This window comes from Furipterus horrens, unplaced genomic scaffold (genome assembly GCF_987537825.1).
Source record: "Furipterus horrens unplaced genomic scaffold, mFurHor1.1.pri manual_scaffold_11, whole genome shotgun sequence".
Lineage (NCBI taxonomy): Eukaryota > Metazoa > Chordata > Mammalia > Chiroptera > Furipteridae > Furipterus > Furipterus horrens.
The window spans coordinates 97,855,887-97,883,350 of record NW_028327181.1 but is presented as its reverse complement, the minus strand read 5'-3'; the positions used below and the strand labels follow the sequence as shown (position 1 = coordinate 97,883,350).

Sequence of the window (27,464 nt, the reverse complement as noted above, 5' to 3'; positions counted from 1 at the left end):
CGCTCATCCCCATTCACCAACGTCTCGCCGCCTGCGGCCCCTTTAAGGCAGCCTTGGAGGACCCGGTTTCAAAGCGAGGGCGACCCTCTAGCTGCCGCCTCTATGGTAAGCCGTCACTTCCGGCTGAGAGTGTTGGCGCTCTTCGGTCTCTTCCTGAGGGTGGGCAGCATGCGGGGGCGCGTGTCCTCTCGTTTGCGAGTGGGGACTCCGCTCGGCCCCGGCTGGTGGCCGCCCCCGGCCTGCAGGGTGGCGCGGGCCTGCGGCTTCGGGCCCCGCCCCGAGATTCACGACATCCCGCGAGGCGCGCCCGGGGCCTCGGGGACGGCTTGCGCCCTGGAGGCGGAGGGAGTGTGGTCCCACGCGGGCTCCAAGGTGAGGCGCGCGGCTCTAGGAGGCGCCGCAGCCGCCAGAAACGCCGCGGGGCGCCCGGCCGGGTGGCCAACGCGCTCCCGGGAGTGTGGAAACGCCGAGTGAGACTTGTCCCCCTTATTATTTGTTCCTCCGGGGTTCCCTCGGAAAGGGAAGCGTCGCCAGCCCCCGGCCGTCGCGGCCAGGCGTGCAAGGGTCGTTGCCGCCTGCTCGTCCTCGGGGGCCACTCGAGTGACCTGCGCGGGGGACCCAGGTCCGTCAGGCCTGGAGACAAGCGTCGTGGGGCGCACGGTCTGGGGAAAGGCGCCTGTGTCGCTGCGCCCGCGCGCGTGTGCAGCCCCCGTACCAGGCCGCCCTACCCGGACCCAGAGTAAATCCCCGGGAGCAGTGCTGCCCGAGCTCAGGATTTGCAGTAACAGGTGTGAGCATGCTAGCAGCAGCTTGGTGGTCATGTATGATACTGCAAACATGGCCTCGCGCCGGAGCGCGCCACGTGCGGCCGTCAGGGCCCGAGAGCGGCCGCTGTCGGAGATCTGTACACAGTGTTGGTGTAACGCGCGTGTGCGGCTGCTTTGGCCAGGCGCCGCGCTCAGCGTTAGGGACACACAGGGACACAGCGGCCGTGGGCCCCGGTCTCACGGAGCCACAGCCCGGCGGAGGAGACAGGGGAACGGGATCCCACTAACGAGGGCGAGGGGCCTGCTGTGATGGAAAGCGCAGTTCTCCATACGCGCCAGGAGCCGGGTGGGGACTGGGACGCCTTACCGGGGCTGGGGCCCTGGAGCTGGACCGGGGGGACGGCCCCCTAGTGGGGGCGGCATGTGCAAAGGCCCAGAGGTCTAGCGGGTGCGGCTGGCGCAGCTGCTGAAAGAGCCCGTTGGGGGCGAGGACAGCAAGGTGGGGGTGGTGGGGGCCGAAGCTGCGAAGGTGGGGCAGGGCCAGGTCTCCCGGGTTCTTTCCCGAGAACGTGGGAGGGTGGTATGGGTTTTAAACGAGAGGATGGTGGGCCCGACTCCGCTGTTTCGGAAGGACGCTCTGCGCAGGCCAGCGCGGCGGTGCTGGGCATGGCCCTTACCCGCGCAGCCCGGGGAACTGCCCCGTGCAGTGTGGCTCGTGCGGCCGAGGCGCCGGCTGTTAAATTTTCATTGAAGTGGAGCGGCCGCCGTGTTGGCCGGCGCGGCAGAGTGTACCGGGTTCAGTAGTAACACCTGTGCTGGCCTCAGGCCACACGGGTGCCCTTCCACGTGCCCCGCACCTCCTCCCTCCCTGGGGAGGGTCCGCATCGATGTCCCCTGGGGGTCCCACACAGAGGGGCTGCCGGTGGAGTCTGGAGTTTTTATTTTCTTGGCTGTAGGTCAGCCTGCCCCTCGGGAAGCAGCGCCCTTCTCCCGTCCCTGCCTGTTCTGTCACCAGCACACAGATTGAGGAAGTCTCAGGACCTACTGTTCAAAGCGTCGTGTCCGTGCCGTGGACGGTGTAAAGAAAAGTGGTTCCTGTCGGGAAGGGGCTTCGATCTAGAGAGGTAGACGGCGGTAAGTGCTGGGGACGTCGGGAAGGAGCGTTTTTAGGGGACTTCAGGGTGTGATCCTGGAACGGCTGTTTCCAGCTGATGAAACCTGGGACGGGAGGCGGGAAGGCTGGAAGGGCTTGGTCCACCACTGGCTCAGGCCACGCCCCTGTTTACCCCGATGTCTTCACTAGAAAGGGGACTGTGACGATGGCGACTCCTGCCCGGAGGGTGCCGGCCAGGGTCCCATGTGAACGGACCCTGGGAAGTGCTCAGGAGCATCTCAGACATGCTAGTGACCGTCAGTTACTGTGGTTCACAGTCACCTAGAGTTCTCAGAGCATTCCCAGCTGTGGACTCTTAGGGTGCTGCTGTGGGGGTGAGGTCGGGGGGCTTTTGGGTGCTCGTTGCAGCAGGAAGGGCCTGCCTGCTCCCGCAGTGGGCTTTCCGCAGGCGCTCGGCTTCCGCCCACGGACGGGAGCACACAGCTCAGTGCGGGTGCCGCGCTCCCCTCTGTGGGCCTGTCTCCCGAGGGAGGAGCTGGAATGATCGCCTGTTGGGTGCTGTGTGAGATGGGACTGTGCCGAGGGAAGCAGTGCCCGCTGGCATTTCTGAGTGAATGGGCACCCCAGCGCTGCCTCGCGCTCCCGTGTGGCGTGTTCCTTGAGTGCGGACGGCTGCGGGCAGGGCCTGTCTGCCTGGCCCAGCAGCCGGGAGCCCGAGTCTGCCGTCGTGGGCGGGGAGTCGGGTCAGCCCGTGGTTTGGTGGGGTCATCGGAAGTGTGAGGTCCTGGGTCCCTCTGAGTGGCTGCGTCGTACTTCTGTTCCTCGAAGCGGTGCGTCCTGAGAGAGCCACGTGTCATTTGCCTGCCTCTGTTTGCTCGTTTGCTGGGACGTGGGTCAGCTGAGAAGGTGCCTGAGTGTCCCTGGCTGGGCTGAGGGTGGAGGAGCCTGCTAAGTACGGGGAAGTGAGGACGAGGAGAGAGATCAGGATCATCCTAGGCAGCCCGGAGAGGGACTCTTCCCCAGAGCTCCAGCCCCCGGCTGCCTGCTTGTTCTTTCCCTCCTGGCCAGGCTGTCTGCCCCGGGCGCCCAGCCTCGGATGCCACCCCTCGTCTGCGGGACCACACCCAAGATGACGGTCTTCTCTGAGTCTCCTGCGCACTAAGGCAGTGTGCGGGGGCCTTCGTAGGTGAGGGGCGGGGAGCCCAGAGCCCGCAGGAGCCTTGGAACCTTTCCTGGGTCTGATGCCACTAAGTGCAGCTCCTGGAATGTTCTGTGGCTGGCGTAGGGGTGGTGACGGCACAGTCGTTTTCCCCGAAGGTCACATATTTACCGTAGGTTGCGGTGTATCATGGATGGGCCTTGGCATTTACAGTTTCTGTTCCTCTGGATTACGTAAGACAGATGATGTCTTTCAAAGAGACGGTACTGTTCACAGTAGCAATGGGGCATGAATTGTGTGGTCCCTAAGAAGCGGTGTTTCAGGATTAAAGCTTTTTTAACGTTAAATATTTTTTAATGTTCAAGATTGCCACGGACACGAAAGTCCCGGAGTAGAACACTTGAACGCTTAACTACAGAACAGTTGTAACAAGTCAAGATCTTGAACTTCCCTCTCTGTCCGCTAGAGGGTGCAGTCTTACAGCAGACGATGTCGTTTGGGACTTGGTACAAAGTTGTGGTTTTGTTTTTTGATTTTTGGGGGTTTTCTTTTTCAGTTTGTTTGATTTTTGGTACTTTAGCCAAGACCTTACTTCCCTGGAAGGTCAGGCAGGGAGTTAATCTCGGGGTCGGGCTCTTTCTTAGGAATCTGCCAGGCTGTCCCAGTTGCACACAGTTCCTGGGAAGTGTTTATTGTGTCACATGGACCCGCTGAACCACATGTGTCACGGGCCACGGCCGAGCACCCGGCACCTGGGGGTGAGAGCACGCTCTCGCGCAGCTTTCATTGAAATTCGCCGCCGGTGGCAGCAGCTGTGCTGCTCGGTGCGGCAGGTTTGCTTTGGTGCGGGCGCGGCGCGGGCCCGTATTTGGTGTCCTGGGCGGCGTGCGAAGGGTTTAAAAGGGCTGCGAGGCGGCCGGAACATCGCTCGTGCTGACGCTGAAAGGACATGCCAGGACAGGACACTTTGTTCAAGCCACTGTGGTTTAGACCGCTGGTGGCCATCCATTAGGGAAGCGCTGCTGAACGGGAAAAAGAGGGTCGTGTCTCTGGAGGTGACACGTTAGCAGAGTGCCACACGTCCCCTGGCGTACGAGGCTGGCTGACAGCTTTCTGACGGGTAAACCTCGCAGCTGGCAACGTGGGGCTTCCCTGCCAGGTGCCGGCCGGGGGCTCTGGGAGAAGGGGCCCACGGTTGGGGAGGGGCCGTGTGGGTTGTCAGGAAAGGCCCTCAATCCTGTGGGAAAGGGAGTAAGGCATGTGGCAGCCTGGAAGGAGGTCAGAGGCCGAGGGGACAGCCGGTCAGGCCAGTCCGCAGGAGTGTGACAAAGGGGCTTCCCGGGGAGTGGAGGGGACTGGGGACCAGCGCTCACGGGGCCTGGCAGGAAAGCTTGACTTTACCAGGAGCAGCGTCAGCAGGTCGCTTCCTTCTCACCTGTTGGGGCCATTTCTTGCCCCTAACAGAGCAGGTAATTAGAAGCGTTTCTGGTCTGCGCTCACAAATCGCACATTGAGCCCGCCCCAGACCTGGGCCCGGGCAGCGTGTCCTTCCCTCGGCAGCTGCCGGAGGCTCACTCTTGGCTCTGTGGAGTCCTGACTGCGGTGCGTGATGTGGGAAAACAACATTTGGGCCTGACAGGTCACGTTCCTGCGGCTGACCTGTGCCCTTCACGTGGTGGGTGAAGCCAGGGACTGCCGGAGCGCCTGCTGCCTCAGGGCGGCCAGAACCCCACCCCTCTCCCACCCTGCGCGCATGGCTGTGTCACAGAGTCACCCTTTGTGTGCATTCCTGCTGTTCCCACCTGGGAGGAACTGTGGCCACCTTGTTATTGCGACAGAGAGCGGGGATGTGCATTTAAGTCGTTCCCGAAACTGCCATCCAGGGGGCCACAGAAAGTGCGGCCTCCGGAACCTTTACGAGGGGTGGCCCGTTCGGTTTCCCGTGGGTGCACGCGGGGAGTGCGTTTAACGCAAGTACTGGCTCTAACATACTCTCAGAGGAATTACGCAGCTGCAGCCGGAACTGGTTCTTTCTATGCACGTTGATTGGAGTGGAGCCATGCGTCCTTGGGAGGTCACGTGTCCCTTGGGCCTGTCGGCCGTGCGGTTGTGCTGGTTACGAAACGCTGCTTTAGAACCGCAGCCACCTCAGCAAAACGTTTAGAATAACGTGGACTTAAAGGGAGACTCGGACTGTCTTTGAGCAACAAATGACCTTGTTAGCAAAACCAGCACTCGGGTTTTTAATACTGACTCGCACTAGAGGCCAGCTGTCCCCAGCAAGTACATGGCTCTAAGTCAAGCTCTGACACACGTCCCCGCGCGCGTGATGGGCGGAGCACCTGTACACAGCCTTCTAGTGTGCTGTCTTTCTTCCAAATCACGTCCGCCCTTTGCAAGTGACGACGGGGGAGATAAAAGAAGACACAAGACATCAAAGTGCAATAAAGGGCTCCCGTCCTCTGGTCATGCTAGCCGTGTAGACAGTGCTTGGTGCTTGTTTATAGTTTCTTTCCTAAAGTAACAATGCGCTAGTTTTAGAAGTTCGCAGGATGTAGAGGGTGACGGTGGACAGTCCCCTGCCCTCCCGCCCCACGTCCCGTATTCCTGTCCACGGGGAGTCGTTTTCAGTTCGCTTTGCCCTGTCTTCCCAGTTCACGGTTCTCCGTTTCTGGGGACAGGTTGTGGGCTGCTCCTTCTCACTCGTTTTCAGCTTTGCCTCTTGAGTTCCTTTCCAGGGGGTCCTGGCTGTGCTCCTGCCGATCCCCCTTCTGCCTCCCCTCCCCCTCCCGCTCGCGAATCCTGTGGGACTGTTTCTGTTCCCGGCTCGTTGAGCACCGACCAGAGTTCCCCGGCACCGCGCGCGGTACAGCTACTCTGTGCATTTCCTTCTTGGCCTCCCTGATTGTCTTGCTGTTTCTTGGCTGAGCTTTCTTTGAACCTCTCACTAATTCTTCCCACGTGTCCTGGTCGCCTCGGCGTGACTTTACACGAGGTCAGCCACAGGGGATAATCTATCCGTTCCAGTTTTTTCTTCCGTGAGGGAAAGAAGACTTCAGACAGTTCAGTCATGAGTACGTGTTAAAGTTTTGTTCTGCCCTCGTGTGCCAGGGAGAGGCCCCAGCAGGCCAGTTCAGGCGTTCTTTTTAGATCAGGATGTTTTATAGGAAAATATGAAGGCTGGGTTATCACTGTTAGGCTAAATACGGAAAACCACTGGCTAAAGCTCCTGTCGGCGGGGTGGGTGGGTAACTGGTTTCCTGGAAAACTCACACATTAATCAGGGATGCCAGTCTGAGCCCAGGAGGCGGTTAGGAATTGTATCAGGCAAAAAGGGCTCGGTCCCAAGCCTGGTTTAGATCAAATGTTTCTCTTATGGTCCCTCTTTTTGACCTAGATGTCATATCTGCCTTGTTTAAACATCTGACTTGGTCAAGAAGGCCCATACTGTTGCGCTTTGGTTCAAGAGCATAAATTGGGGGGGTGGGGGTGTCCAGTTCAGCGCTTCCCGAACCGTGTGCACACGCGTTCCCTTGAGTGAGTTTGCCGAGCGCAGGTTCTCGGGCAGCAGGGCTGGGCTGGGGCCGGGGACCCTGCATCTCGGCAGCTCCAGCTGCTGCTGGTCCGGGAACCCCCCCGGGGAGGGCGGGCGGGCGCTGTCCCTTGCTCTGTACTTTTCCCACGGCGGTTGGTGGGCTCAGGTGCAGGCTTGTTTCCTGACAATGCCTGTTCCTCATCCGGCTGGGACTTCTCCGGCAGGAGCCGGTCTCCCCAGGCTCCAGGCTATTTATGACATTGGATTCTTTCGGGTGATTCTGCTTTTAGGCAGATAAGGGGAGTTCAGAAAGCAAAACAAAAAATAACTCATGCTGGGACCATTTCTCTGCCTTTTAAAACGTAGCTGCTAGGAATCACGGCACTGACCTCTACCCCCCTCCTCCCAGGGAAAGGGGGACTGAAATGACTCTGGTCCGCCCTGGGGTCAGGAACTTGTCCCCCTCTGCCGTCACCTCCCGGGCGGTGGGTGTCCCTGTGAAGACTGTGTCCGGCCAGCAGCTCCACTGCACAGGAGCAGTGGTTGGTGCGTCACCTGCAAGAGCTAACTTATGCCCCAGGTGTGTCACGCACTTAGGTACTGGAGAAGAACAGCTACTGCGAGTTACCCCGCCGCCGCCCATACTGGGGGCCCACGGTGGACAGGAAGTGGGAAGAGTGACCAGAAAAGTCAGCTTCGGGCTGGCACACGGGGTCCCCAGCCAGGGCGTGTCGGGACTGCACGTGGGCCATGCCTGACTCTTCCAGCCACATCAAAGGAAGAGTCTTGTCCAGCCGGTGTTCAGCTAACAAAATATAAAAACATTAAAGTTTTAAATACAATCTATTTTTCCATTTTCTGTTACGCCCAGTTAATGAAGACAGAGAAGGAGATAGAAGGAGGCCGACGTCCTCTGAGAGCGTGGAGAGAGACGCAGCGGCAGACCGGGCTGGACAGGCCCTTGCAGCGCCACACGGTGGAGGTGGGTGTCCGTCACGCTGGTGTTCTGAGGGTCTTGAGTGACTCCCAGGAACTTAAAGGCAGACGGGTGGGGCCGGGGAGTTACTAGCAAAGAAAGGGTTTGTTTTGGGCCAGGTGTTTTGGGCGGAAGGGAATGGCGGGGGCCTTATCAGGCAGATCACCTCACTGGAACTGATCAGGAAAGTCCTGCCTGATTGGTTTGCCACTCCACTCCTAAGAGAGGCTGCGTCTGCAGTTCGGTTGGTTGCGAAGGCTGAGCTAAGGTGACTCCATTCTGACCTGTTTCCCTTTCTCCCACTGCTCCTTCCCAGCCATCGGAGCCCCCAGTTTCACTGCGTTCAGCTAAGAGCAGAAAATGCTCATATCCTGATAGCACGTTCTGGGAAAGTGCTGTCATAACTCATCGGTTGTCGGCTTGCAGCCGTCTTCCGTGGGTTCCCTGTGCTGCTCGGAATAGAGGCCTGGGCTTGTTTACTTGGCTCTCACTGAGGAACAGCCTTTGTCTTCCAAGAAATGCTTGAGAAGCGTTCCTGTATGAGAACACGAAGCTCTGAACGGTGACTGGCCTGCTGGACTCATTAGACCTGTTGACTGAGCTCCAAGAGGAAGTACCCTCTGGTGGCCAGATCGCAGGGAGAGGAAGTGGCCTGGATTGTGGGCCTGGGAGAAACTGTTGTTTCGGTGGGGGATGGTCCCCAGCCTCCATGCAGAGCCTCGGTCTGCAGCGATCTGTCACAGAAGGGGCTGGCGTGAGGACAGTGTGCACGGAACCAGCCGGCAGCCTGCGCCCTCTCGGACTGAAAGAAGCCTCTGTGGCTTTGATGTCTGGCCCTCAGAATGAGCCCTCAAGTGGAAGCACCCAGAGGCAGAAAGGGGAGTTGAGTCGTGGTGCAGGGGAAAGGACTATGGTGTTCCGATAGACGAGGGAAGTAGCAGGTTCCAGCAGACTGTGTGATCTCATTTACGCACAGCCTAAAACTGGCCAGAGTAACTCTGTGGTGACAGGTCAGAAAACTGGTTAGTTGCGGGGGTTGGGCATGGGCAGGGCAGGGGTCAGGGAGTTTTTGGGACAGGTCCTTATCTAGATCCACAGGGTGGTGATGGGTGTCTGCATGTGTAAAAACAGACCTGAAATGTGTGCCTTTCACGATATGTCACTTACAGCTCAATAAACAAAGAAAATCGTGTGTGTACATTGTGTGATTGCATCGGCAGAGTTGGTGAGCAGGAAAACTGGGCTTTGACGTGGATGTCCAAGGGGGCTGCCTCTGGGGATGAAGGGCACTTCGGGGGGTGGGCTGCGTTTGAGTTCTCGGCGGGGGCCACGGTCACACAGGCAGCGGAGTTCTCTGAAGTCCAGCTGTATGCAGAGGGTTTGTGGCTTCCTGTTGGGAAGCCCTGCTTTCGTAAGAGATTATTCAGGATATTATGTACGGCACAGTCCTGGGTTGTTGGTGAAAATACATGTGCGAAGAAAAAGAGCTAGAAGAGGGTTGTATTTGTTCCCTGTGGCTGCTGCAACCAAAGTGCCAGAAACGGCGGCCGAGAAGGACATGGCTGTGTTACTTACGGTCCCGGAGGTCAGAAGCGTGGCTCTGGTCTCAGCTGAAGTCAAGGTGTGGGCAGGGCCCTGTTACACGGGCCACCTGGGTAACCCAGGCCCATCTCACTATTGTAAGGTCCTCCAATTAGCACCCTGAATTCCATCTCTCTTCTTAATTCCCCTTCGTCTTGTGGCCTAACATACTCCCAGGTCCCAGCTTTGGAGGTGGACGTCTCTGGGGCCATTCTGCCAACGTCAGGCATACAGTAAAAAGTAAGGAAGTTGAATTTCTAAGTGTACGGGTCAGCGCCCCGCCCCTCTTTTCTGACCTGTATTTTCAGAAGTTCTCCTGCGAATGCATGGACTGCTTTGGGATGAGTTAAATCTCAGTTTTCCGTGTGGCTGGTGTCTCCAAGGTGTGGTCGGTCTGGCGGTGGGGCAACCCCAAGCAGCTAATAGCGTGTTCGAGCCTTTGACATCCAAAGCGATGAATTAAGCCCAGGCTGGCGTGGCTCAGTGGATTGAGTGCCAGCCTGGCAAACTGAAAGGTCGCTGGTTCGGTTCCCAGTCAGGGCACATGCCTGGGTTGCAGGCTGGGTCCCCAGCTGGGGGTGTGTAAGAGGCAACCACACATTGATGTTTCTCTCCCTCTCTCTCTTCCTTCCCTTCTCTAAAAATAAATAAAAATAAAATCTTGGGAAAAAAAAAAAAAGCAATCAGGCCTTGAGCAGATGACCACCTATTGTCACTGCCCTAAGGGACTTTTCCCTCCAGAGGTGCAGCGTAACCTTATCCAGAAAAAGAGCTTTTCTGCTTAAACTTCTGATCACACTTTAAATTTTGAAACGGAAGAATCCTTTACTTGGGAATTTTAAAAACAGATGAACTGAATGAGGTTTTGGGAGCGGAGTGTGGGCAATGTGCCAGTGACGCCCTCCTGGTCCTTTTCCCAGCAAGGGTTCCCGGTCACCTGCCCGGTGGGTGTCCCCGGCGGAGCAGCGCTGCCCCTGCCCACGGAGCTGCGCCGTTGGCACCAGCCTCTGCATCCGCCGCTTTGCCTTCCCTGCCCGCCCTCCGCTGGGTGCTTTCTGGGCCGCGGGCTGCAGAACGGGTTGCGAGGGATCACCCAGCCCTGACACACCGCTGGGGCCACAGTGGTCCCTGTGTGTGGGACACATGACAGTTCAAGCGTGAAGACCCTGAAGGCCTCTGTGCTCCGTGTGAGAGCTGGAGGGTTCAACAGGAGACCAATTCTTCTTGGTCCTGTGTTTTCCCTTCTGGCCGTGGTTGCCCCCGACTCTGCTACAGACGCAGCCTCTTGTCCTCCTCGCAGGCCTGCAGGGCTCCCAGGCCCGAGCCTCCTGCTCCAGGGGAGAGACCCTGGCCGCTCAGCGTGGGGGCACCTAAAATCAGCCAAGGCCCTTCCAGGGAGGTCGGGGCCGTCTCACGAAGGGAGAGCTTTTCCACAACGCTGTCGGTGTGGCCACCTGGGTATCGGCGATCGATGACACGGTCACAGCCCTCCTAGAGGCCGCTCCCCTCCAGCCCACCTCACAATTCAAAAGTCAGGCCCGGACTTCAGCACACCGTTATCCCCCCACAGCGCTCTCGGGGGGCTCAGGGCCACACCCACAGGGATGCGGAGCTGGTTCCTGGTTCTGTCCGGAGTCGCTCCAATCATTCACTCCAGAAAACTGCCCGCTTCTGGCTCCTTCCTGCGTCCGCCGGTCCACCAGGTACAAACCGGTAGATACTCAGGAATGTGGGTGTTTTCCGCGGAGAACGGCCGGCAGTGTGCGTCCCCAGCCGAGTGGTTTCCTTAAAGCTCCAAATCCCTTGGGTTGGCCTTGGGCAGCTAAGTTTGGGCCAGGGTGTGTTCATCGGTGACCCCACTGGTTGCAGGCCCTTTTGGGGGTCAGACCCTTGTCCTTGACTCGTGTGTGTGGAGGGGTCTCAGCCTTCTCTCTGGGTGACTACAGCCCTGCGCTATGCTGCCCACCTCCAAGGAGAGGACAGCGTCTGCTCTGAGGACCATATCTGTTGTTTAAACCAAAACAGTGTGTTCTCTTCTCAAAACTCAGAAAATCAGTCCTTGTTTCCTCAGCAAAAGGGAACAATATCCCACTGCTGGGGCGGGGGGGCATGGGGGAGGGGCATGGGAGATGCTCTCCAAATATCTGAGCGTCCTGGGCAGAGCAGAGCAGAACACTGATTAAAAACACTCTTTATCAAGGCCTGCTTGGGAGTCAGTTCGTTGTGTGCTGAAGAAAAGGAGAAGAAAGGAATAAGAAGTCTGGGCTCTCACATGTTTTTTAAACCCTGCAGTTTGCACAGATGGAAGATGCATTTGGGGGCTCTGCTGGAGGAAATTGGTACGCCCGGGGGGCCCCTACACCAGGCACAGTCTGGAAGCTGTAATAACAGTAGGAGCAAATTCCAGCCCCAGAACCAGAGGGAGGAATCCGTTCTGACCTTGGCATCTGGGCGCAGCTTCACCGGGAGGGACGGGCAGGGTATCAGAGGGTGGGACCGTGGAGAAGACCTCCCTGGGGGAAGAGGCCACAGGGAATGTGGCAGGTGCCTTTGGGACAGCGAGTCCCCAGGCCTGGCACGATGGACCTGGCTTCCAGCCCTTGGCTCCTGAGCCCCAGTAAAACAAAAATCTGGTCTTTTTATCACTGTTTCCACATTGCGTTTACAAGTCTGAGAACTAGTACAGCCCTCCATTTGCTAAAGTGTCAGGGCTTTTGATTTTGAATTTGAAGGTACATTTTTGTCAGTAACAGCATGTCCAAATAATCTCAGAATTCCACACTTTCCTGCAGCCTGCTCTTGTTTCTCGAAGGACCTACCTGGCAGGGGACTCAGTCACTAACCGGAAAAGCCTCCACCTGCTCCACCCACTGCTGTGGGTGTGGGTGGGGGCTGGGCTGTGCATTGGGGGAATTTTTGGACAGCGATTCCAGGCCAGTACCACATCTTTACAAAATTAAGTCTGAAGCATCCTTTTCATTTGCCGTAATTGGTTATCTCTGGGTCTGCTGAGTGCCATCTGTCCAATGACAGTGCCCCGGCCTCTCCTCTGTTCCCTGCGGTAAATGCCACTGAAGGGATCTGTAGGCAGAGGCACTTTGGGGGTGTGTGCAGAAACCCAGCCAGCATCTCTGCGAACGCTTGGCATTTGTAAAAGCCCTTATAAGCCCTTCTCGCCGGCTAAATGCACGTTTTCACAGCCGGTTGGTGAGCGATGTGCTCCCCGGCTCTGAGGCAGAGCTGATGAGTTACAGAGCCAGCACACAGATCCAGCCCTCGATGAGAGCTTTCCCGGTGCAGCTGGCCTGTCACCAGCAAACTGCTCAAGGAAACCCAGCCCCACGTCGGCCCCGGCCATCTCCTGGAGGAAGGAGCGTTTGGTAGGGCTGAGGGATTTAGAACGTCCTCTGTTACCCCAGACCGTGGGGAGGGGTGTAGTTGGGGGCACCGGTCGCTGAGGCTCTGTTAAGACCACGGCCCAGTCCTCTCCATTCTCCTCACGGCGGGGGAGAATCTTTGTAGACTGGTAGAACCCACGGGCTTTTAACAACGGGCCTGGAAAGGGCTGAGCCTGGGGAGAAGGCCCTAAAAACAAGCCAACCTGACCGACGGCTGGGCCCCCTGAACGAGGCTGCTGCTGACGTTCTCTTGAGCCTGTGACCAGAAGGCCTAAGGCTTGGAGGCCAGCAGCAAGGCGAGCATTTCCTCCTGGTTGGCTTCAGGGCCAACTGGATGCCCTGATTATAATCAATAATTTGATTATATCAGTCTGGGCATGCTCCTGAGTAGGCCAGCAGGTCCACCTGGCTTAGGCTGGTCAGCCCAGTGCCCCGGCAGCTGGGGGCGTGTGGCTGCTCAGAGCCCTGAAGGGTGGGCACAGCAGACACTTCAGAAGGGTTTGGGCAGGGGCTTCTCCCTACCCCTTGTCCTCCCTAAAGCCCTCTACGTGGGCCTGCGTGTGCTCCAGGGGGTCCGCCCTGCAGAGGGGCTTTGTCCTCCAGGGTTACCAACTAGGGATCTTAAAATTGGTCACCCAGCCATCTGGGTGGCCCAGTTGGTTGGGCATTGCCCTGTGCACCAGAAGGTTGCGAGTTCGATCCCTGGTTAAGGGGCAGACCTGGGTTGCAGGTTCCGTTCCCGGGCGGGGTGCACATAGGAGGCAACTGATCGATGTCTCTCTCCCAGATGAATGTGTCTGTTTCTCACTCCTTCCCTCCCTTCCTCTAGCTCTCTCTAAAATCAATAAATGTGTCCTTGGGTGAGGATGTTAAAAAGACTTATCACCCAACCAGGTCACTTCTGAGAGTGAAAGTGGGTGTTGCTAATAATCAGCCAGACTCAACCGGCATAAACCGAAACTGTCTTGGGCCAACCAGCGTGTCTGTCACCCTAATTATCAGGGATGGCGAAGGGGAGGAATGTGACTCGTTAACGAGGCCTCTTCATCTTCACCCATGTAGGACTGTCCTTGGAGCCCCACACGTTGCGAGTCACAGGGGACACTTCTGTTATGTAATACGGTCTGGGCGCCACCAAGTCCGAAGGTAACAAAGGAACAGAGCATTTCCAGCTGCTGGTCCAGGAATGTTGTCGTTTCACCCAGGGAGAGCCCCGGCCCCCGCCGGAGAAGAGCCTGCCCTGGTAGGTCAAGGTTGTAATTACGCCTCCTTCCTGTAATTGTTCTGATGTGTGTGCAGGCACGCACTCGGGCGGAGCGCCGGGGAGCTGCGGTCTATACTTAGCTGCCACTGCATCGCCCCTGCACTGCATTCCTGTGTCCTTACGCAGGGAGCACAGCCGACTGGCAGAACCGTCCCGGGGGACCGAGGACGGGAAAGAAATGACGAGGACCTTCCAGTAACCATCCCACCACCTCCAGAAAGTCGAAGGCAGCCCTGCCTTTGCTGCCTTCCTAAGTAGGTCCCAAGAGCTAGCTTGGCATCCGGGAAAATGAACCTCTCTCTGCATGTGGCCCCCAGGGAGGAAGCACACAGCCTGAAGGGTCACTGGGCCGCCGTTCCTTCAGGGCTCTGGGTGGATCCCAGGCTCCTGTCGCACCCTGAAACAGATACCCACTTCATCCAAGAGGTGACGGCTGAGTGTCAGATCACAGCAGTCTCTGGAGGAAAAGCGCCCAGGGGAGCGGGTGTCCCTGTGAGAGAGCAGCTGGGATGTTGTCAAGGACACCAGGTCTCTGGCAGGGCAGGAAGCAGCGTTCCTTTTATCTGTGTTCCTATAAAATATAAGTCTCCCACGAAATCATGATGCTGAGTGGCTGCAGAAGAGCGCCCACCGCCGCCTACCAGCTCATCCATAAGAGGAGGGCTGCCGTCTGGCTTGTCTCGTTCAGACTTCTGTCATATGTGTGGACCCCCACCCCACACACCAGCCTGTGCCCCCCTCTCCTCATAGCCAAGGCTGGGATTATTAGGAAAACCAGAGCCGGGACAGACACATTAGGATCCCGTGCCGGAGAAAAGGCGGCAGCGTAGAGGAGCAGGGACAGCTTCAGCACTCTGACCATGGGGACTCTTCCGGGCTGTGCTGGCCCTCGGGCCGCACCTGCCCTTACCGACAGTTTCTGCCTTTATGGCGCCGGAAAGCCATGCAGCTCGTTTGTCCGACTGCCTGAGATTCCCACCCATTGCAGACGAGAGCTGCCGAGCGCAGGGGAGGGAAAGATTTTCATCAACCCTCTTAGGGTCTTGGGCTGGGCCTGAAAACTAAACTGAGGACAGGTTAACGGGAGAAAAACACCCCAATTTATGTAATATAAGTTTTACGGGACGCGGGAGCCTCGATAAGGTAATGAAGACCGGAAGAGGCAGTTGAACCCGAGGACGGGTGTCCTGAATGTGTTTCTGCTGGGCGTGATGGCGCACGCACAGCCGGGGAGGGATCTGAGAGGTCAGCGGGTCGCAGTCACAAGCAGGAAACGGGAGCCTGAGCAAGGTCCGTCTGGATTCTTCTTGGGTCCCTTTGTCTTTGGAGATAAGGGGGCTCCGTGCCTCAGTGTCGGGGGCACTCTCCCTCGGGGGTCTTGTGACCTGTTTCAGGGGAGAGGGGGGAAAGGGTCCCAGCGACTGTTCTGCTTCTGCTGCTGGTCAGACTCCTTCAGCTTAAAGTACTCAGTACATCCAGGTGTCATATTTGGCACCTGAATTTCATCCCGAGCATCATCTTTTTTTCGCTACATTTTTAAAAATTGATTTTACAGAGAGAGAGAGGAACAACAGCAATTGGTTGTTCTACTTATTGATGCATTTATTGGTTGATTCCTGTATGTGCTCTGACTGGGGATCAAACCTGCAGCCCTGGGGTATCAGGACGATGCTCTAACCAACTGAGCTACCTGGCCAGGGCCCCAAACATCTTCTTAGAAGTTCAGTGTGGAGGACACGCAACACATGTGCCCCGGGAAACGGATTGTTCGCCACCTCGCTTTGCCTCTCACACCTGAGCTCGGCTACACATGTAACGGGGGCAGGTCACAGCCCATCTCTGTCTGCTGGACAAGGGCAGAGGGACGTGCCTGCTGAGCCCGTGTGCTCGCCTGCTCCCCACCCCCCACCCGAGGCTGCCCCAGAGGTTTCAAACTTCCTCTCCACCTTCTGATTGTAATCAGATTTCCAGATTGTGGGTGTCCCCTTTCCAGTGTAGAAATAGGAGACCTGCCGGGGTCAGATGTGTGATTTCGTTTCAGCTAACCTCATGCTTCTGCGGGAGGCTTCGGGTCAGAGCTGACGCCTGTGACACAGAGGCAGGGAATGGGCCATCGTTTGGTTGGTGTGGCTTCGTCCAGAGGCAGCTCAGTTCTGGAGACAGGCGCCAAGGCTGCAGCATCCTGACTTGGCAGCTTCCTGATCCTGGGGAGGTGGCAGTCCTGCCGGGAGCTGGTTCTTCTGTTCCAGCCCCCGGAAGGCTGCCCGGGGCCATGCCTGTGCCCCTTCCTAACCCGCCTGGGGCATGACCTAGCCCCTGGGGATCCTGCTGTCTGCAACTAAGAACCCCGGCCAACACCGAGGGAGCGGGGACGGCAGGGGCGGGGCAAAGAGGCGCTCAGGACGAGGTCAGAGTCCAGAGAGCGGTGGGAAGCTGGCAGATACTCTGAATGGTGAGCACCGCTTGTGGAGGCTGTACCACATGCATCATGTATAACCCCTCCAACGGCTCTGTTTGGCACTATTGTTCCCATTTTCGCAGCCGAGGAAAGAGGCTCAGAGTGGCAAGGGGACCTGCCCATGGCCACAAGCCCTCAGGGGTGAATCAGGAATTCACACCCTGGTGCTTTGGGCCCAAAGCCCAGCATCTCGGCCCATTGTCACCCTGGTGGGGCCAGCCCTGCTTGCAGTGGGAGCAGAGCCTGGCCCCGTCCCTCTCGGCCTTCCGTTCTCCGGGCCCAGACGTGTGGTTGGAGTCACACTACAGTTTACCTGTTCATGGGCTGAGAAGGTTATGTGGCCACTCGCCATCCGCCAGGAACAGCCCACTCGTTAGAAAACATTGGTGAAGTCGGGAAATTTCCAGACTCGATGACCAAACACGCAGAGGCCACGGCGGAGGGGATGGATCCCCGGATCCGTTTCCGTTCTGCGTTCAACAACTGTGCTGTCTGCATTTTTTACAGGGTGTTACCTGTGTGGTTACCTGCCCCACGTAAGCACCACCGAGTCCGTGGTTTAGGAAGGATGGAACGGCGACAGAACGCAGGGTGGGTATTACTAGATGATGGGGTGCCAGGGACTTTCTTCCTCTCTCTGCCTTTAAACGTTTCTAAGATGAGCATGTGCTCAGGTTGCTCTTAGCTACAAGGAACACAACGTCCTTCCGCAAACCGGGTTACGCAATGAGGATACGGGTGAGTTCTCATGACTGGACGGCCCGCAAAGTAGGCGGCCCCAGGTGAGGCGGGGACAGAGTGCCACCAAAGACCCACCGTCCTTTCTCCACCTCTCCTCTGACACCCGGAGCAGCCCCAGGGCCCCACGTGGTGCTTCGTTCTCAGCGTGCAGCAGCCTGTTCAGAAACCCATGGGGGACTCACACCCACTCCTGAACCCGTCCCTGGTCTCCCTGCTGGGGCTGGGCCAGGGGCCAGCTTTCTCCGAAGCCTCCTGCATGTATGGGGGGGGGCGGTTGGGAGGGGGGAGCTGCTGAACAAATCCTGGGCCTTGGGAAGAAAGATGTGGGGAAAGGGACACCCTGCAGACAGTCTGCTATGGCACCTGGCATTTTATAACTTCAAAATTAAATTGATTTTTAAAAACTAAAAAAGAATATCACCGTACATGGTTAGAACCACAGTTGAGTGTTTTGATGGGAGCTGCATTGACGGGTCACCTCCATTTATGAAACCTCCATGCTCCTAAGGGAAGATTAATATGGCCTCAGTGGGAACAAAAGTCTGTCCTGCTTCGGCTTCAGGACATTTTGTTTTATCTCCAGGAAACATCAGGAATCGAAAGGGTCTCACCTGGCAGCCAAGGGGCCCAAACTTCTTCAGGTGTGCCTGTCGTCTGGGCCATGGGAGCCAGACCACTGACTCGGACTCCCAGGCTTGGCCAGTGAGGTCCTTGGATAAGCTGTCATGGCTCAAAATTAAGTTCTGTCCTTAGCCACGGAGACGGCCAGGCTCTTATGGGACGTTACCTGACGGAGACTTCTTAAACGTTTAAGGGTGCGGCCAGGATGAACGAGACGGCCCTGCAGGTGATGCCGATCCCAGCACTGCAGACCCGAAGGGGGAGGGTGGTAGAGGAGCCACTTGGAGGGACCGAGGGCTTTCCTGCGTTCGCGGACTTTCTCAGCCTTCCTTCCAGCAGGTTAGAGCCAGCTGCAGGGAAGTCATTGCTTCCATCCTGCTGTGTACAGTGGCTTAACTGTGTAAAGCGAGGGACGCGGCGGTCAAGACAATGGGTTCGATGTCTTCCATCGGAGAATAAGCTTCACTTCGTGTTTAGACCCAAACTGACCTTGCAGTCTTCGCTGCTCGGACATAAACGTAAGTGGATTTAAAGAAAGAGAAGAAAAAGAAAGAAAAAAACCCCCACCTACTTTATTATTTTCACCAAGTTAAGGGGATCTTTAACTCAGCATTCTCAAACTTGAACTTGGTCCCTAGCTTTCGAAGCTGCCGGGCTCCCCCACCCCCACCCCCCACCCCCGCCCCTTATGTCACATGCTAGGCACCAAGAGCTCCATTATTCTAAAGCTCAGAACAATAAACGGATGGAGGGACAAATGGGCCATTAAAAAGTCATCCAGGTTATTGCCACTTGCTATTTAAAGAATTTATGAGTCACGCCAATTCAACCTTTTCGCAGGGGCCACACGGAGTAGTTTCCGTGCTGGGTTTGCCTGCTCAGCAGTGTCCGGGGAAGCACAGGTGCCTGCATTTGTCAGGTGCTCTCGCCCGGCCAGCTGGCCGTCACCTGGGCATCCCGCACGCCTGCGTGCCTGTGGGAGTGGGCTTTTCACCATGATACCTGCACGTGCTGGGGTGAGGCAGCCTTAAGACAGGGATGCCTGCAGCCCCAGAAACTGGAAGTGGCAGGAAGGATCCTGCCCTAGAGCCTGAGGAGGGAGCACGGCCCTGCCCACGCCTGGGTTTCACCTCTAGACGCCTGGCCTCCAGCCTGAGAGACCACATTTGTATTGTTCTCAGCCCCGCACACAGTGTGTGGCAATTTGTTACCATTGCCCCAGGAAATCAACACACCAGCGTGGGTGCTCCCGAGCCCGCGTGGTGAAAAGTCTGCTCTCCCTGCCATGTCGGGTTCTAAAGTGTGCCCCGTGTCACTGAGAGTATGGAGAAGGTCGCGTAGGCTCTTGGTTTTTGCATCACAGTGGGTGCTCGGTTCTGGGAACAGTGGCACCCAGCTAGTGTGCAGGAGGCGGCTGCCGGTCATGCCTCGGCCTGAGCACATGCCTGACAGAGGCCACCACGGGGGCCAGGGCTGGCCAGTGAGGTCCCTCCGAGGGTCGCTGTGCTCTCAGGCTTCGGCATCTCAGGGTCAAGTGAGCTTTTGGAACTTGAGGGTGGCAGAGGCTGCTGTGCCAGCTAAGCAAGACGCCCCTGTCTGCATGTGCTCCTCGACCCCTTCAGGTCCCGTGTGGCTCAGAGTTCAGCAGGTGCTTTACTGACCAAGACCTCCATGTTTTTTTTCAGCGGATCTCTGCGTATAGCCATGCAAGTGTGGACTGCGCTTTTGATCAACACCCTATTATTTTTTTGTTTAGGAGAAATTTAAGTGGGGAAGGACTCAGTTACAGGAATAGGGGATGATGCTGGTAACCAGCCAGAGGGGCAGGCAGGATAATAATAATCTTTGCTTACAGAACATACTGGAGGCAGAGCTGTAGGATCCTGGCTCTGGGAAGCATTTATATAGAGCCTAACCACTTATAAAGTGTTTTCAGAAACATTTTCCCATCCAAGCTTAACAACTCTGTGAGATATGTGTTCTGACACCAAATATCACCAACATTCAAGTTAAAACAGAACTTTTCATCTTCTTTAGAAGAGGAAATCCTAAAAGCTGCGGCGGGCTTCTGAGATAGCTCAGCCAGGCACACAGGCCCTGCCAGGGTAGGACGTGGCGAGAGATGGAATTTTCAGCGAGGTGTGAAGTGGGCAGACGTGTGATTGTCAGAGGGAGGTCACAGCGCATTCTGGAGGCAGAGTCGTAGGACGCCTGGCTGTGAGATGTACCCCAAATAAGGAACTAGATGGAAACACTGCCCCCGTGGTCAAAAATGCTTGGGGTGACAGGAGATTTGGGGTCAGAGGTGGCCCTCCCTATCACCCAGGTCAAGGACAAAATGGGGGAGCTCAGGGCTCTGATGGTGCATGTTCCCCTTCCCAGTGTGGTCCAGTGTGCACCTGCCGAGCTGAAGGGAAGGAGGACTTTCTCGTTTACTGTTGGGAAAATTGCTTTACTGATGGGATTTAGGGCTCCCTGCTCCTTATTCCTCCCAGTCCCCCCGTCATGTGGCCGTTGGCCTGTCCCTATTAGCGCTTCATTCCTCCTGCAGGTCAACCCACCTCCAGCTTGTGTGACTGGCAGCGGAGCAGCCTGGGGACACACCGCTGACCTGCTAAGTCCCTCTCTGACCTACAGAGCGCCAGGCCGCTGCATCGTTGCGGGAGAAGCAGCGCTCTGTTTGGTGAAACAGGCAAACCGTAAAGAAGGGGGGTCGGGCCGCTGTTTTTATTCCCCTGCGCCCGCAGCGGACAGGCCTCAGGGTGACCGGAGGCCGTCCTGGGTCACGTGGGGTCCTGGAACTCCCGGGACCCGCGCTGCGCTCTGCAGCAAGCCTCCTCTTAATCCCGGCCGCTGCCCTAGGCGCCCCGTCCTGGCTTGGGGACGCAGGGGACAGAACAGAGGGGCTGAGAGCGTCACTGCCAGTTCTTTTACAATCCCCCCTAAGGGGGCTGCCTCACAGCAGATGTAGCCAGAGAAGAGGAGGCAACAACCGAGGAAGGAAAGGCGGGGGCCCGGGGGGAGGGGCACAGAACTCAACAGGCTGTGTTTTCCGTGCTGACTGACCAGTGCAGGAGGCTGAGCACCTGGAAGGAAAATCTGCTTTTATACCGTGTTTCTTCTCACACTCGTGTGCTTAATATGGTGTCTGAGTAAACGAAAAGGCCGAGTAAATGTTTGCTGAACTAACAAAGGAACCAGCAAATGACCAGATGAGATGGAGATGACAGGAAGTTCATTCCAGGCGAAGGAGAGCCGGGAGCAAGATTTCAAGGAGACCTTGGAAGGCAGGCTTGGACCCTGAGATTTGTTTCTGCTGTCAGCGGGAGCTTTTGAGCAAAAGAGTGAGTTTGGGTTTGGGTTTTCGAAAGAGGATCCTGTCACCTGGATGGATGGGGCCTGGAAGAGGGATGACTTTTAGGCATGAAACCAACTCAGATATGGGGAGCTTTGCCTCTCCAGACTGGAATGACATATTCCAGAAATATGGAAGTCTGGCCCTGGCTGGTGTGGCTCAGTGGATTGAGTGTCGGCCTGTGAACCAAAGGGTCGCCGGTTCGATTCCCAGTCAGGGCACACGCCTGAGTCGTGGGCCAGGCCCCCAGTTGGGGGTGTGCAAGAGGCAACCAGTCTGTGTTTCTCTTCCTTTCTTTCTCCCTCCCTTCTCTGTCTGAAAATAAATAAAATCTTAAAAAAAAAAAAAGAAAGAAAAGAAAAGAACGAAACATGGAAGCCTGGATGATAACTTTTGCCAATCTGGCTTTCTGGCCTGACGTTTTCCCAGGTCAGGAATGAGGCAATGGTATTAGCTCCAGGCCCCTGGCAGTTGCCCGAGCCCAGTGAGGAAACTGTGCCGGAGGGGTAACCTACATTTTCCTACTTTCCCAGCGGGAGACTTTGCCAGGTGGCCCGTGTCAGTAGAATCCGTCACGTCTTGTAAGGCTGTCTTTTACCCTTTATCACCAGATGAGAAAGTAGTCTCTCCTGCTGTGGAGGAGACCTGACACGTCCCCGAATGACCAAAGGCCAGGGTGGCAGGGCCACCAGAGAGTAAGCAGTAGGTGCCCTGGGCCTCTCCACACGTCTTAGACACTTGACTCACCCTGAGGCTCAGTACTGTTCATGGGGTCATCCAGGCTTGTCTCCTGTTTCTTTTGCTTTTGGGGGGAAGAGGTTGGGATCTGCAGGCTGAAATGTTAGCTACGACTGTCACCTGCCTCCTAACGTCTTTCCTGCAGGGACCACCCCCTTAACCCGTACCCCAGTCCTCCTGGTGTCACTGACTTCCCACGCGTCCCTTGCGATGACTCTCTATGTCGCACCAAGGGCAGCGGAGGTGCTGCCGGACGGACCAGGAATGGCGTCCCCAGCTCAGGCTAACCCTGCGGGGTCAGACGTAACAGGCCCCGAGGCCAGTGCCCAGGCAGCTGCGAGGGGACTGTAGATGCCCCTCCTGACGTCAGCCAGAGGCGGACACACGGAGCGGCAGCTTCGGACTCTGGCTCCCGGGGGGCCTCAGCTCGCAGTCCAGAGGAACCGGAGTCGCTTGATGTGGGTGCCAGGACTTGTGGATCTGCGGCCCCCAACCCAGGGGCGCCTGATGAGTGTGGCTTTCAGGGAGCACCTAGCGAGGCTCCCACCCACTGAGAGGGAGGCAACGACGGACTGGGGAGGTGCTTACAAATAAAAACGCTGGGCAAGCTGGGGCCTCGCACCAGGTGTTTTGGGGTGCTCTCACAGCAGGGCTTCCGGGAGAGTCTGCTGAAGAGGAGAACAGGTACGCCGTGAGGACAAGGGCGGCAGCCCCGTCTCTGCGAGAGCGCTGCCGGCCCTTGGCTCTGATGGTCACATGTACCCTACTACATGTGCGCGCGCACATACATGCACAGTATACTGCCAAGGAAGTGGCATTCGCGGAAGGACGTTTGGTCCTCTTCCCACTTTCCTGTTTGCTGGCTGGAGGTAGAGGACAAGGACATTGCGATAATGGCCAAGCAGCAAGGTGGAAGGGGCCTCTGTCCCTGGTGATGAGAGGTGAGGCCACCTGCACCCGCATAGCTTACCCAGCAGGACTGAGATCTAAGACCTCCTGTGTCAACGCGACGTATTATTTATCTGGGAGATTCTTGTTCAGGAAGATAAGACTGTAAGTCAGTAAATAACTTCACTGTTTGCTTCAGGAAATCATGAAAAATAATTTCTGGCTCATCTTGGCAAACAGCTCCTTTCTCAGGATGATAGATGGCTCACTCCGGTGAACAGCCTGTTTATCAAACAACCGCTTACTCATCAAGGTTCCAATATTCAAGACTTGTGTCCACCAGACCTAAACTACTACATCGCAAACGTCACCTGGTCCTTCCAGCCTTGCAAGACCTGCCTTGAACCCTTGAGCTGAGACCCCCACACCCTGAAAGCTGCACCTGGACCTCCCCCTTCTGACACCAAGAGTGTCTTCAAGGTGGAGCTGTCCTCTGCTGCAGCTGGTCCCATGCCCTTGGCTTTGGTTCATGGGCAGGTTTTCCTGGTGGTCTTTTGGGGACGTTGGCAGTTGATAGTGACCATGGAGGCACCATGCCAGCCCTGGACTTTGTCCACATGTGAGGTCTTGCCATGACACTTTTCCTTTGATGTTTTGGTCACTGGCAGCCAAATGTGATCGAGCACACTCTCCACTTCCCCTCCATATGTACTCATCTTCACACCTCACACAGTGTCTGACACACGCTCAGAGCTCCGTGATAAAGGGACAAGGACTGGATCTTTTCCTTTAACTCTGCTGTTGGTGCTCAGTAGTTTCTTGCAGATTTTGGACACCTGCTCGATAACTTTTAAAAACAATCAAACACACCATAACCTACACATGTAAACAAGTGTTGTTTCCTTCAAATTATTCACCTTGGGACTCTGTTCGTGTATCTTAATGATAGAGCTATTGCTTGAGATGTTTTCGAAAACCTCTTTTGTAATTATGTCTTGATTTCCTGTCCTCAGTGGTGACAAACCATCCTTCTGTGAAAAATGTTCTGTTATGGATAATTTCAAACATATACAAAAGTGGACAGAATAATATAATGCACAATTATCAACTTAGGGCAAATCTTATTTCATTCAGGCCCGCCCTTCCTTCTTTTCCATCTGGGTTACTTTGAAGCTAATCCCAGAGCTCACATCTTCTCATGCAGAAATATTTCAGCTGTTCCAAAAGAAAGGCTTCTTTTTCTTTTTTTATTAAGAAAGGCTTCTTTAAAAAAAATATTAGCCATAATACCATTATCACACCTAAAAATTAATAATAATTTCTTAATGTCATTATGTGATCAGATAGCATTTAAACTTTACTATTTCATTTTTTTTTTACTATTTTATTTGTTAAAATCAAGGTGGAAATAAAGTTCATTTATTGTAATTGCTTGATGTCTCAGGTCTGTTTTTCCTTAAAATTTTAACTGAATTATAGCACATGTAGAAAAAAACATGAATCGAGTGTATGGCTCAATGAATTTCCCATTCTCTTCTAATCTACAGGTTGGTCCTTACCGTCTTTTCTTCTTAAAAATTTATTTATTTATTTATTTATTTTTAGAGAGAGGGAAAGGGAGAGAGAAAAAGAGGGAAAGAAACATAGTGTGAGAAACTTTAACCTGTTGCCTCAACCTGGCCCGCAGCCCAGGCACACGTGCCCTGACTGGGAATCGAACCAGTGACCTTTTGGTTCATAGGCCAGCACTCAGTTCACTGAGCCACACCAGTCGGGGCTTACCCTCTTTTTTATTCCCTTTGGAATTTATTTGGTAAAAAGTGTCATGTACAATTTCCCAGGGTTCATACCTGGCTGATTGTTTGTCATGATGCCATCTGGCATGTTCTTCTGTTCTCTATTTCCTGAAAATTGGTTACATCAGGTCAGTTTTGGGCAAGACCATTTACAGATGCTACCGTTGACTCCCATCAGCAGGCGCGGCGTTCCTGGGCTGTCTCTCTCCGAAAGCAACGTTTGAAGGTGGACGTGAAGTTACAAACAGGCAAAAGCCAGACCAAGTTGGCTAGTGAGCAGTGTGGGTGATCAAGCTGGAAAATGGTGGTTTGAGTTGAAAAGGTGTGACCAAGTAATGAATGATTTTCTTGTCAAGTTCGTAAACGGGCCCTGAAAAAATTTCCAAAACGGTTCCAAAAATATTCTGTGCAGTGGCAGCATCAACTGTACAGCCACCCAGGGTGACTAATGCGAACGGAACAACGGGGACACTGACGGAGAAATTGCATGTTGGTTATAAAACCGGCCTCGCTGTGTGGGCGGACGCGTGTGGCGTCCCTCTCTCGTCATTGGCTCCTCTTACCGACCCCTAAATGTCACAGAGTGTATTATCACACCTGGGTTTTCACGATGGAGCCGGAACCGCGGCTCTCTGGCTGAAATGCAGCCCCTGGCTCCTGGCTCACTTCCCTCGCACAGCCCGGACGTGTGGACAACTTGCTGCTGGGTCCCACCCAGCCCCTGCCCAGCCCCTGCCCAGCCCCTGCCCAGCCCTGGCGTTTGCTTCATCGGCGAGAATGTGGTCAGGGCACTGCAGGGGAAGCCTGCTGCTTCTGAGCAGTCAACAAAAAATGAGGAAGTGCGGGGGGGTGCCTGCAGGCCCCAGCGGCCCGGGGGCAGGGTCTCGGAGCTCGCGGGCCGGCCAGAAGGTCGCGGCTATTTTGACACCTCGCAGACTTCCCTGTTCCCAGTTCAGCGGAACTGCTCTCCGCCCTCCCTCGCAGCCCCCTTTGTGCCCCGCCCCGCCCCGCCCTGTACTCTGGCCCCGCCCCGTGACGTGAGCTGGGCGGAGCCAGCGTCTTTGAACGAGACCAGCCGCACAACAGCGCTGACCCGTAGTTGGCGCCTGCGCAGCTCGGCCCGGCCCCGCTTGTTCCTCCCCTGCCCCCTCCCTAGCAACCGCGGTTGCTCCCACCTCGGCCCCCGAGGCCGCGTTCGCGCACGCGTGCGGCTCCCGGCCGCTCGGCCCCGCCCTCCCCGTCACCCGTAACAACCACTGGAGCCTCGCCGCGCCCCTCCGGCTCCCGCCCCCTCCCCCGCCCACTCTCCGGAACCGGTGGCGGAGCTGCGGCCGCTGGCAGTGGAACGGCGGCGGCCCCGCGGATCCTCCGGGATGAGCGCCTCGCGACGCCCCGCGTCCGGGGCCCGGCCCTTCTGACAGAGGTAGGCGCGCGGCGCCGCGGCGGGCTCCCCCGAGCGCCCCCGGCGCGGCCCCTCCGGGAGGCACGGGGCTCTCGCGGCCGCCTCCGCGCCCAGCCCGCCCTTCTGGCCCCCTTGGCTCCCCTCGGCCCGGGCGCGGGGCCCCGAGCCGGCCCTCCTGCCGTCCCCGGCCCGCCTCCTCCCTCGCCCCTCGCCGCTCCGTGTTGGTCGTCCCCTCCCCGCCCCCACCCCGCCGGTCTTCCCGCACCGCGACCCTTCTTGGCGGGGCAGCAGCGTTTGGCGGCCGCGCCGATCCCTCGGCGCAGCTCCCCGGGTGGGCCGGCGCTGGAGGCCCGCCGGCCGGCGATCCGAGGGCCCGGCCGCCCCCGCAGCCTGCTCGGCCTGGCCTCGCCGAGCCTGGCCCCTGGCTGGTTTGTCGGGACCAACTGCCCTGCCACAGAGGCCGCCCGGGGCCAGGCTGCGCCTTGGCCGCCGCGGCAGCTCCGGATTCCCACGTAGGACGCTGCCCTGGACCAGCGCACCCGACGCCGGGAGCCGGTAGGCGGTCCGCGGCTTGGGAGTTGGCAGGTCCTGGAGCGCGGCCGCGCGGGCTTCTGCGGGCGGTGGAGTCCTGGACGGTGTCACGGAGCCGGGACCGAGCCTCCACCCGGCTTCCTTACGGCCCCTGCACCCCGTCCCCTTAGTCACCCTCGTCCCCATCGGGAGGTACCCCGGGATAGTTCTTCCCGGTGGCATGCTGGAGAGACTATCGCTGAGTTCCTCCTGCGCCCCAGCTCGGGGGGACGCGGTGCTGGCCGGCGCCCCGGGATGGAGATGCGGGGCGGCGTCCTGCGGAGCGGGGCGCAGGCCCCCGGGCTTGGCTCGGGCCTCCTGACTTCAGGACGGGGAGGCTTTCGGGACGACATCCCCTCCCCTCTCCCTACGGAGGGGAAACTGAGTCCGGCGACGTCAGATGGCTGGTGGAGGGTGCCCGAGCTCGCCTCTGGCTCTGGCCTGGGATGGTGCTCAGCAGACACACCAGAGGAAGCGCAGCCCGGTTTCCGTGGAGTAACGCTGCAGACGGGCGGGCCCCGAGGCCGCCCCGTAAGGCCTGCCGTTGTCATCGCCCTCTCTTCTCTTCTTTTTTTGCATCTAGACTCTGGGCTCCTTGAGGACATTCCATGTCTGCATTGAGTCCCCGCTCACCATTCTCGGCGTGAAATAACGTTCTTAATGATCATCCCCTGCTGGACAGGTAGGCTCTTTGGACTTACTCTTCTTCCTGCCCCTTAAATGGGAAAGGAAAGTCACAGCAGAAAGGACTCCGGTTACAACGTGTTTTCAGAAGTCCCCCGCCGGCTGGGATGGGGGTGTGACTTCCTTGGATGGGGTGGGGGTGCAGCACTTACTGGATCACGGCTGTGGGAGGCTGCCCCCCCCCCCCACGGCCCCGCGGGCTCTGCCCCTTGAAGCCAGGTCCCTGAAATCACAGTCTGTGCACTTCAGACACGGGGGTGGACATGCTTCCTTTGAAGCCAGCTTTTGAGGAGCAGTCCATAATTTGAGCTCACAGTGGTATTTTTTCCCACTTTTCCCCACTCTCTTCCCACTTTTACCTTTCTCTCTGGCCCTGCACTTAGTATCTTAAAGGGCCACATTTTTATTGGGCTTCTC

The 27,464-nt window shown here is 57.0% G+C and overlaps 1 protein-coding gene, 2 long non-coding RNA genes and 1 other non-coding gene across 5 annotated transcripts in view; all 4 read left to right on the top strand.

Annotated features, from left to right (window-relative positions):
- Positions 1–315: 315 nt before the first annotated feature.
- On the top strand, positions 316–8,743 carry LOC149998933 (uncharacterized). Of its 2 annotated transcripts, none has more exons than XR_016514234.1 (4): positions 316–372; positions 1,724–1,901; positions 7,447–7,557; positions 7,868–8,743. It is a non-coding gene; the product is annotated as an uncharacterized LOC149998933 (long non-coding RNA). The 2 variants fall into 2 exon arrangements; XR_016514235.1 differs by lacking the exon at positions 316–372 and adding an exon at positions 383–470.
- LOC149998934 (small Cajal body-specific RNA 16) lies at positions 658–841 on the top strand. Its single transcript, XR_016507335.1, has one exon.
- A 4,776-nt stretch (positions 8,744–13,519) lies between the features above and the next one.
- Positions 13,520–17,112, top strand: LOC149998932 (uncharacterized). Its single transcript, XR_016514182.1, has 3 exons — positions 13,520–13,773; positions 13,921–14,048; positions 16,760–17,112. It is a non-coding gene; the product is annotated as an uncharacterized LOC149998932 (long non-coding RNA).
- An 8,564-nt stretch (positions 17,113–25,676) lies between these two features.
- Positions 25,677–27,464, top strand: part of SEC14L1 (SEC14 like lipid binding 1) — a 46,662-nt gene continuing 44,874 nt past the window's right edge. Inside the window, exons 1-2 of the mRNA XM_090257768.1 lie at positions 25,677–25,814; positions 26,947–27,045. The gene's annotated coding sequence lies outside the window, so the exon portion shown is untranslated. The remainder of the gene's footprint in view (positions 25,815–26,946; positions 27,046–27,464) is intronic.